Raw genomic sequence first — 11,509 nt, 5'->3', positions numbered from 1 at the left:
CTTTACTCCACTGAAAGACTGCTACATCAGACTTTACTTTCTCCCTATCAAATGTCAAGTTGAACTTAATCATATTGTAATTACTGTCTCCGAGGGGTCCTTTTACCTTAAACGCCCTTATCACCTCCAGTTCATTACAAAACATCAAGTTCAGTATAACTGATCCCCTATTAGGCTGAATGACAAACTGATCTAAAAAGCCATCTCTTAGGTGTTCAACAAACTCACTTTCTTGAGATCCATGACCAACCTGATTTTCCCAATCAACCTGCAAGTTGAAATCTCCCATGATAAACATAACATTGCTCTTTTGACATACTCTTTCTATTTCCCATTGTAATCTGTTGTTCACATCCAAGCTACTGCTGGGAGACTTGTATATAAGCACCATTAGGGTCCTTTTACCCTTGCAGTTTCTTAACTCAACCCACAAGGATTCAACATCTTCTGATCCGATTTCACATCTTTCTACTGATTTGATGCCATTCTTTACCAGCAGAGCCACACCACCCCCTCTGCCTACCTTCCTATCCCTCTGATACAATGTGTAGTCTTGGTCATTTGGCTCCCAACGACAACCATCCTTCAGCCATGAATCAGTGATGACCACAACATCATTCCTGACAATCTGTAATAGTGTATCATGATCATCCACCTTATTTCTTATATCCTGTGCATTGAGATATAACACTTTGAGTATCATATTTACTATTTTGGTTTCTGCATCCCAAATGCACCGATACTCACTCTGCTGGTCTACAATTACATCCTATCATCTGCCTGTCCTTCCTGACAGCCTGACTGAATTCTATCTTTGCTTTTTTACCATCCATCCTTTCCTGAGCCACTTCACTCCAGTTCCCACCCCAATGCCAGATTACCTTAAACCCTCCTCAACAGCTCTAACAAACCCACCCATGAGAATATTGGTCCCATTTGGGTTCAGGTGCACTCATCACTTTTATGCAGGTCATACCTCCCCCAGATCCCAATGATCCAGGAACCTCAGTCCTGCCCCGCTGCACCAGCATCTCAGCCACACATTAATCTGCCAAAACATTCTGTTTCTACTCTCACTGGCGCATGGCACAGACAGCAATCAAGAAATTATATCCAGATTTAATCCAGAAATCCAGATTTCTATCCTAGCTCTCTAAATTTTCTTTTCAGGACCTCCTCTTCACATTTTGTTCCAATGCCATTGGTACCAATATGTACCAAGACATCTGGCTGCTCTCCCTCCTCCTCCAAAATGTTGCAGACACAATCCGAGATGTCCCTGACCCTGGCACCTGGGAGACAACGTACCATTCAGGCATCCCGTTCACATCCACAGAATGTTCTACCTGTTCCCCTGACTAATGAGTCCCCTATCACTACTGCTGTCCTCTTCTTCCTCTTTCCTGTGCAACCCGTCTCTTTTGAACAGGTCATACCTCCCCCAGAAGAGATCCCAATGATCCAAGAACGTGAAACATCAAAGGGAGGCAATGGGCGGGCAAGGAGATGAGGTGAGGCAGGGAAAAGGGGATGGGCAATAGTGAAGGAGGGGGTAGGGTGGGAGCCACTGCAGAATGTTCATGCCATCAGGTTGGGGGCTACACAACCAGAATATAAGGTGTTGTTCCTCCAATCTAGGTGTGGTCTCATTGCAATAGTGGAGGAGGCCATGGATGGACACAGTGGAATTAAAATAGGTGGCCACTGCGAGATCCTGCTTTTTCTGGCAGATGGAGCATAGGTGCTCGGCAAAGCAGACTCCCAATCTACGTCAGGTTATGTAGGGGGCCACATCAGGAGCAGCAAACACAGTATATCACCCCAACAGACTCACAGTCGCCTCACCTGGAAGGACTGTTTAGGGCCCTGAATGGTAGTGAGGGAGGAAGTGTAGGGACAGGTGTAACACTGCTTCTGCTTGTAAGGATAAGTGACAGGAGGGAGATCGTGGGGATGGATGAATGGACAATGGAGTCATGTAGGGATTGATCCCTTTGGATAGTGGGGGGGGGGGTGGGGAGAGGGAAAGGTATATTTTGGTTGTGGGATCCAATGGTACGTTGTCTCCCAGGTGCCAGGGTCAGGGACATCTCGGATTGTGTCTGCAACATTTTGGAGGGGGAGGGACAGCAGCCAGATGTCTTGGCACATATTGGTACCAAAGGCATAGGAACAAAATGCAAAGTTGTCCTGAAAAGGGAATTTAGAGAGCTAGGTAGAAGCTGAGAATCAGGACATCCAGGGTAATAATTTCTGGATTGCTTCCTGTGCCATGCGCCAGTGAGGGTAGAAACAAGATGTTTTGGCAAATTAACGTGTGGCTGAGAAGCTGGCGCAGGGGGCAGGACGTGAGGTTCTGGGGTCATTGGGATCTCCTCTGGGGGAGGCAGGACCTCCATAAAATTGATGAGTTCACCTGAACCCGAACGGGACCAATATTCTCATGGGCAGGTTTGTTAGAGCTGTTGGGGAGGGTTTAAACTAACTTGGTAGGGGAGTGGGAACCGGATTAAAGGGACCCAGGAAAGGATGGATGGTAAACAATAACACGGGAGTGGGACAAACAGTCCATAAGGAATGTGTATTTATAACTCACGGAAGATCGCCTGTCCTTCCCTCAGCTCCCAGTGAGAGTGTCTCTGTGATGACTGGAACCGAGGGAGCATCAGCCACATTACCCTGTGTGTTCACACGGCCTCCGCAGAGCCTCACCGCACACACGGTGACGTGGATGAGGAAGAATCCCTACCGACACATCGTCACATTCAGGCACTGAGGAAATGGATCGTGGGCAGCGGAAAACGGGGTGACTCGGTACGAGCTTGTCAGGTACCCAGAGGGGGGAAACATCTTGATCAGGATAAAGCAGCTGAGTGAGGGAGACAGTCACAGCCACCTGTGTCTGGCTGAGTTCGGGAAAGGGAAGCATGATTACTCATCCTACGTCAAACCCCCATTTAACCATGTGATCCAGAGTGAGATCCGGCTGCAGGTAAGAGACCATTGACACGTTCTGGAGGGGACGGGGTGGGTTTTGGGGGCAGCAAGTGAAGCCTGCTATCATTATCCTTTCTCTAATCAACCCCCACCCCCGTGTTTATCTGCCTGACCCCGAGTGAGATCTGACTGTAGATCAGACCCAGAAAAGAACCCGTCGCCACATTCAAGCTCAAGTTTAATTGTCAATCAGCCACACGTGCATACAGCGAAACAAAACAGTGTTCCTCCAGGCCCTTGTCTGAGCCTGGGAGGAATGAGTGAAGTTCTAACGGAGGATCAGGAAGCTTCCCAGAGAAGACACACACTCAACGTTTCAGGAAGAGCTTCTTCCTTTCTGCTGTCGGATTTCAGAGTGGACAATCAGAAAAGTGAGGACCAGCTCACTTTGTTTCCTTTTTTCCCTCTTTTTGTGATATTTATTTAATTTAAAATTATACATGGAGGTATATATTTCTTATTGAAATTTACAGTTTTTAATTAATATGTATTGCAATGTATAACAGGGAGTCAGGGTGAAGATACGTCTTTACCAAAGGAGGTGTAAGACACTCCTTCCCTCCACTAGCCTTCACTTTACCCTTGGGTGAGGTGTAGCCCCTGCTTCGCCCCCGATCGGGGTCACGTCAATCCATGGGATCAAGTGGTGGATGGTCATATGAGCAGCTGGTGCAGATCACAAATTCTGGTTACGCGACCACTGACACCAGGCAGACAATCTCTGAAGAGTATTGATAATGGCTGGGCTCACCCGTCCTGTACAGACACTGCTCAGAAGAAGGCGATGGAAAGCACCTCTGTAGAAAAATTGCCAAGACCAATCATGGTCATAAACAGGAGAAAATCTGCCATTGCTGGAAATCCTGAGCAACACACACAAAATACTGGGGGAACTCAGCAGGTCGGGCAGCGTCTATGGGGAAAGGATCAAAGGTTCATTTTATTGTCAAAGTTTGCATGTAGAATACAACTCTGATATTCATCTTCTCCAGATAACCATGGTATCCAGAAAAACCATGGGATTCAATACCCCCACACAAAACGGAAATAGAAAAATCTCGCAACCTCAACCCCCCACCTCCCTCCCTCGCACAACAGCCAACAGATCGCCCACCTGGAAGACGATCGTCAGAAGATCAAAAGCCCCAAGACCCCAATCCCCTCCCTCACAAAAAATACAGTGCTGACAGCACCAAACCCAACACCCTCTCGCCACACAGATTTAACGCAACACAACCTTTTTGTACAGGTCACACCTGCCCCAAAAGAGGTCCCAATTATCCAGAAATCTGAATCCCTGCCCTCTGCTCCAATCCCTCAGCCGCGCATTTATCCTCCACCTCATTCACTGTCACATGGCACAGGCAGTAATCCCGAGATGTGGTCCTGCTTCTCAACTTCCTTCCTAACTCCCTGTAGTCCGCTTTCAGGACCTCCTCCCTTTTCCTACCAGTGTCATTGGTATCAATATGTACCACGACCTCTGGCTGTTCACCTTCCCACTTCAGGATAACGTGGACACGATCAGAAACATCCTGGACCCTGGCACCATCGAGGCAAACTACCATCCGCGTTTCTTTCCTGCGTCCACAGAATCGCCTATCTGACCCCCTAACTATGGAGTCCCCAATCACTGCTGCCATCCTCTTCCTTTCCCTACACTTCTGAGCCACAGGGCCAGACTCTGTGCCAGAGACGCGACCACTGTTGTTTCCCCCTGCTAGGCTGTTCCTCCCAACAGTACTCAAACAGGAGTACTTACTGTTAAGGCGAACAGCCACAAGGGTATTGTCTAGTATCTGGCTCTTGTCCTTCCCTCTCCTGACTGTTACCCACTTACATAACTCCTGAGGCCCTGGTGTAACTACCTGCCTACAGCTCCTCTCTATCACCTCCTTGCTCTCCCTGACCATGCGAAGGTCATCGAGCTGCAGCCCCAGTTCCCTAACACGGTCCCTAAGAAGCTGCAGCTCGACACATCTGGTGCAGATGTGGCCGTCCAAGAGGCTGGGAGTCTCCAGGAACTCCCACATCTGACACCGAGCACAGAACACCAGGCTCACACACATTCTTCCTGTCTGTATTCTACACAGATAACCTACCTGGCCTCGACCCATTACTGCCGAAGCCCTGTTGAGCCAAAGCCTTCCTCGTCTGTTTCCCTCTACTATAGTGCCTGCTCTGTAAAGCTGTCTCCTTTTAAACTCTTCCCGCTGTTCTCACTGGCTGACGTCCACGCGCTTGTGCAGTCGTGCCCCGATCAAACCGCTGAAGGAATTGATTTAATACTGGATTTGTTCTGATGGGAGATTGGAGGGACTGGGTGTGTTCTGAGTGTAGATCGCAGACACTATTTTTTCTGAGGAAAGATTGGTCGGACTGGGTCTGTTCTGATGGGAGATTAGAGAGTCTGGGTTTGTTCTGAGGTGAAATCATAGAGAATTTCTTTTTTCTTATGGGAGATTAGAGTGACTGGCTTTGTTCTGTTGAGTGGTTGGACAGACTGGGCTTGTACTGAGGAAAGTGTGTTGGAAACATAGGAAGATAGAAAATCTACAGTGCATTATAGGCCATTTGGCCCACAATGTTGTGCTGACCATGTAAACTACTTTAGGCACTGCCTAGAATTTCCCTTCCACATAGCGGTCTCTTTTTCTGAGGAAGAAGTGAAGTGAGATTGGAGAATCCGGGTCTACTCTGTGGACTATTAAACGAAGCACCACTTGTAACAATGATCAGGGTTGTACAGAGAATCTGCATTTACTGATGAGCAACTTCACAACTGAAAAGAATGTGGGTTCTCCAACGAACTACCTGTGTGCAGCCTACTGGAATCCCTGACCCTCCATGAATAGTGAATGAAGAGGAAAGCGATTATCTGGGAAATGAGTCCACGCTGGCTAGGTGTTCCTCATGGTCTCGATCTCCACATGTCCTCCTTATCCGTGATGGTTGTTCTCTGACTGCAGGAGAGTTATGGCTCCTACGTATTTGGAGCTCTTGAATCTTATACTGTTCCTCATCAATTGAACTGGTGGATCTCCATCTCTTTGGCTCAAGGTCACCTGACCTAGGTGGGTCACCTTCATACTGGTCTTTGTACAGGGCTACAACCAACATTGTTTCCTGGTCCTGCCCACCCCAGACTTGTGTATTTGAGTCTTTCAACTCTGTCTGGTCCAAACCCATTAAACTAGGCGACCCAGACAGAGTCTAACGAGATTACAGATTGATTCTTTGGTAGGTCCAGCATTTTACATAATAAGTAGCTACTCCTCCGAGAATGGGCTCAGGTTCAGCAGGTCCTTCGGGTCCTGAAGTTTCTCATGTCCACTTTCAGTTGCTCTGATTAGATTATCCAAGAATATAGTTCAGAATCCACAAAATGGGGGCTGAGGGAACAAAGACAACTGGTCTGTCTCCTTCCCCTGACCTTGATTCATCAAATCCACTAATTGTAGACTGTAGTTTCTTCTGGCCAACATCTCCCTCCTCTTCATCCAAAGATATTTATCTTGAGATCATTATCCTCCTCTCATTCAGATGACTGCCCATAGGACTGCCTTGTAGGTGTGTAACACTTACATTCTATAAATAATATTAACATTTACTAACTTCACCCACTTTATACTGACAATCATCTCTGCTTTTTCATGAAAACCTTATCCTCGATTTTTTTTCCATTATTGCATCTTCTCAGTTGATATACATTGAGCAATACAATTATCAGGGGACATAAAGTTAGTATTGCAGCAGTATGTGATACTATTCTTACCCATGGATGTATTTGAACATTTGTCCTCCAATTCCAAAACTTACTCCAAAAGCCTGGTGACTCAATATTTCATTTGCTTCTCCAGCGTGTGTTTTAATTACTTTAGTGTGTTTTGTCCATCGATGGATTATCTCCGTTTCCTCTGCCATAACATGTGTCCAGTCTGCAGTCAAGTGAGGAATTGGTGGCAACTCAGTAACAACACAGTCCCACAGATATTGATCTGTATCTGTGCATCGAGTCTTGAAGTTCTCTCCCTGGCTGAGGCAAAGTTCATCCTCCAATGGCCAGGTCTAAAGTCACATTCCCTCTCGTGATATTGTGACTTTCCAAAGGGCATTGTTTCCATCCCTTGGTATAACTTGTGGCCCCTGTTGTTTTGTAATACGTCTGTCCCACCAATGTATATTGTAAGAAAGCCTAGTTATTCACAGGCAAAATAGACAATGAATAATTTTCATAAGTACAGTTTTTAAGCTTCTGCTTTGTCATTTCTTCTGGACAAGACCAGTTGTCTCCCCCTTGATAGCATCTTGATAAATTGCTCCCTTTCCCAGTACCATTCATAACAGTAGCATATATCAGTGGGTTACTTAAGGATATCTATGTATTCTGATGATACTTTCCAACATTGTGAACATCTTTTCAAAGTGTAGGTTGAATTATTTCCATATGGGGAAAATATGGAATACCGCTCTGACATTAAAAAACCTTCCTTTACCATCATCACGGGTATCGAGTTCTCTGTTGGTTACCGTGAGGCTTCTGATATGATACAATGGCACCCTTTCTCCAACCCATTCTTTTAGATGCTCATCTGAGACCCAGTTTGCTCCTTGATGTGAATCAAGTTGCAACAAATTAGTGCCAGTCATGGTGAGCAACCAACTAGCATACTTAGCACGGATCTCAGTTTTCTGCATTTCCTTAGACGTGAGGTCTATGTGGTCAGTAATCAGATTTGTTGTATCATGAAGGGGCTACAGATATTTACCAGTATCAGGGTTACCTGGATGCATCTCAACCAATCTGATTAGTTTGTACCCGATCTCTGTAATTCTCTCCAGTAATATCCCTTATTTTCTGCTGGAGGGACCGTGTCTGGTTTTCTAATTCTGCTATATCGAGGCTGTTGACTGTTGCTGCCCCTGATGCATAACCTACTCCCACTAATTCCAGTAGTCCTCTTTTCCTACTGTTTTTGACTGGCCTAACCTCGCTCTGCTTAGTTGTCTCTCATAAGGGTGAGTAAATAATTGTTTTGTTGTAGGTGAGCACTATTCAGGCACCATTATTTCAGTTAGATTAAAAATTATCTACGAGTGCTCGTACCCTGGTACCAAAGTGTCAAATTCCCCTGTATCTCCTAACACTAACCCTGTCCCATTTGTGTTACGCTGGGTCTCACTACATTTAGGCTCTGGTGTAGTTTCCATCACTTGTGGGTATGGAGTAGTGATTTTTCTAATAGTTTTGAAAACCTGGAAAGGGCCTGGCCACTGACAAAAACTGTAATATTTAAATATTCATAATATTTAAATTATTTTGTGCATATTTTCTACTTGTTTTTCTAGACAAACCAGTCCAGACTCCCAGTTGTCTTTGGATTAATTCCATGGGACTGACTTTTGAGTCGAATTTACTCTGTTGCTTCTTCTTTCCTATTTGGTAGGCTGCCGCATAACTGACCTCTTTCACTGTCTCTACCAATTGTTGTACCACTTTTCTGACACAAACCCATTGATATCAGGTTCTGACAAATCTAATCCTAACAACTCCTCCTTTCATATCCCTTCCGGTCATGAGTTTATATGGGATATAACCAGTTGAAGACGCCACTGTATTCCTTATTATCATCAAGGCACAAGGCAAATCTAATCCTAACTCCTCTAATCCTCTAATGTCCCTTCTGGTCATCCCTTGCGGACTCCTCTGTTAAATCCATAACCTTAATCTGTTTTCCCTTCTGCTTTCCAGACCCAACCTGTAGCTGCCATTTCTGCCCAATAAAAGCACCTTGCTTCGCCAATTCATCAGCCTTTCTATTTCCCTCAGGAGATGATTTAGAGTGGGACTTCACCTTCATGACTCCATATTATTTTCCCTTTGCCTCTTCAGATATATATTGTAATAAAGCAGCAGATGGGAGGGGCCTCCCATTAGCTGAAACAACCCCCCTGTTGTGTTCAATTTCTGTTTCTCTTGTTTTATGGCCCCCTGTGGATAGTTATTGTTAAGTCTGTTATTAAAGTTATTGCTCATGGCTGTATCGTCTCCACTGCTCTGCTTTCAGGATAAGCCTCCTCGACATTCCCTGACACAAAGTACGTCCGTCACTGAGTTGATGATCTTCCAGCAGACTTGTAGTCTGCCGGGGTACACCCGTACATCAGAGAGTCAGTCCACTGTTACACAGCTGCTGGGAATGAACTGTAACACGGGCTCTTGCATCTTCTCCACATCCTCTCAGCAAATCCACAGCTGGGTGACCTCAGAAATGCGATTCTAAAAATTTATTTCACAAACCATTTACAAGAATAAATTTTTTTACAGCACCATAAGACTTAACAGCAGAATTAAGCCATTCAGCCCATCAAGTCAGCGCCACCATTCCATCATGTCTGATTTATTTTCCATCTCAACCCCATTCTCCTCCCTTCTCCCCACAACCTTTAACTCCCTGACTAATCAGGAACCTATCAAGTCTGCTTTAAATATTCCCAATGATTTGGCCTCCACAACTGCCTGTGGAAATGAATTCACAGATTCAGCACTCCCTGGCTAACAAAATTCCTCCTCATCTCTGTTCTAAATTGCCGTCCTTCTATTCTGAGGCTGTGCCCTCAGTTCCAAGACTTCCCCACAATTGGAAACATTCTCTCCAGGTCTCTCAGTATTGTATGGGTTTCAGTGAGATCCGCTGCACCCCCCAACATTCTTCTAAACTTCAGTGAGTACAAGACCAGAGTTATCAAACACCATAGACAGCACCCTGTCTGGGTGCATCTCGGCTCAATGTGGTACATCTCTGTCTGTGACACAAGAAACTGTTTATTTTGATGAATGTGTGACTGATAAAGCCAATCTGTAACTTTATCTTGCACAAGTCACTGATAGTTCTGTGTTGTTTTTCCTACCGCAATGAAAGAGGAGATATTTCCAGCTACTTCCTCATTTACCACATCCCCAAAAGGCAAGTTCAGTCTTTTCAGCTGTGAAACTATTTGGCATTATTATTATCACCAATCAGACCAAACCCCAGTCCGTCCGATCCCCCCTCAGACCAAACCCAGTCTGTCCGATCTCCCCTCAGACCAAACCCAGTCCTGTCCAATCTCCCCTCAGACCAAACCCAGTCCTGTCCGATCTCCCATCAGACCAAAACCAGTCTGTCCGATCTCCCCCTCGGACCAAACCCAGTCTGTCCGATCTCCCCTCAGACCAAACCCAGTCTGTCGATCTCCCTTCAGACCAAACCCAGTCTGTCCGATCTCCCCTCGGACCAAACCCAGTCTGTCCAATCTCCCCTCAGACCAAACCCAGTCTGTCCGATCTCCCCTCGGACCCAAACCCAGTCTGTCCGATCTCCCCTCAGACCAAACCCAGTCTGTCCGATCTCCCTTCAGACCAAACCCAGTCTGTCCGATCTCCCCTCAGACCAAACCCAGTCTGTCCCAATCTCCACTCAGACCAAACCCAGACTGTCTGATCTCCCCTCAGACCAAACCCAGTCTGTCCAATCTCCCCTCAGACCAAACCCAGTCTGTCCGATCTCCCCTCAGACAAAACCCAGTCTGTCCGATCTCCCATCAGACCAAACCCAGTCTGTCCGATCTCCCCTCGGACCAAACCCAGTCTGTCCGATCTCCCCTCGGACCAAACCCAGTCTGGCCTATCTCCCCTCGGACCAAACCCAGTCCGTCCGATCTCCCTCAGACCAAACCCAGTCCGTCCGATCTCCCCCTCGGACCAAACCCAGTCTGTCCGATCTCCCCTCGGACCAAACCCAGTCCGTCCGATCTCCCCTCGGACCAAACCCAGTCTGTCCGATCTCCCCTCGGACCAAACCCAGTCTGTCCGATCTCCCCCTCGGACCAAACCCAGTCTGGCCTATCTCCCCTTGGACCAAACCCAGTCTGTCCGATCTCCCCTCGGACCAAACCCAGTCTGTCCGATCTTCACTCAGAACAAACACAGTCTCTGTGATCTCTCCACAGTCTCTCATCAGTACAAACTCACTCTCTGAAACACCTCAGTCACTCCAGAAAACAAAGCCAGTCTCTCTCTGATCTCACCTCAGAGCAAACCCAGTCCCAAGGGGGGGGAGGGAAGGGGAAGGTGAATATGGAGGTAGTGATTGGCATGAATCAGCAGATGAAGCTACTAGATATGGTTACGATAATTATAAAATACCATTTCCCTAGGAATTCCCACCGACACCCCTACCATAGGGAGCCGGAGCTACCGTCTGCATGATTGGCACCCCTCATTACTCTCAGAGAGGAAGGAGCGGGACAGCAAATCAAACTCAGACTGTAACATACACCACACTGTTCGGTGTACAGCAACTTAAAGATATTGCTCAGGATATCAGGACAACGTGTGCTCAGAGACGATACTCAAGAACTTTTCCAAGCAACTAGCCATCAGAGAGAACTTCAAGGAAAGGAGATTGATTATAATGTGTCCCATCCAAAATGCACTCGGCTTTGCCGGATCTACAATGATGATGGGGGA

The sequence above is a fragment of the Hemitrygon akajei genome, chromosome 6 (assembly GCF_048418815.1).
Source record: "Hemitrygon akajei chromosome 6, sHemAka1.3, whole genome shotgun sequence".
NCBI lineage: Eukaryota > Metazoa > Chordata > Chondrichthyes > Myliobatiformes > Dasyatidae > Hemitrygon > Hemitrygon akajei.
This window is presented reverse-complemented; position numbering follows the sequence as displayed.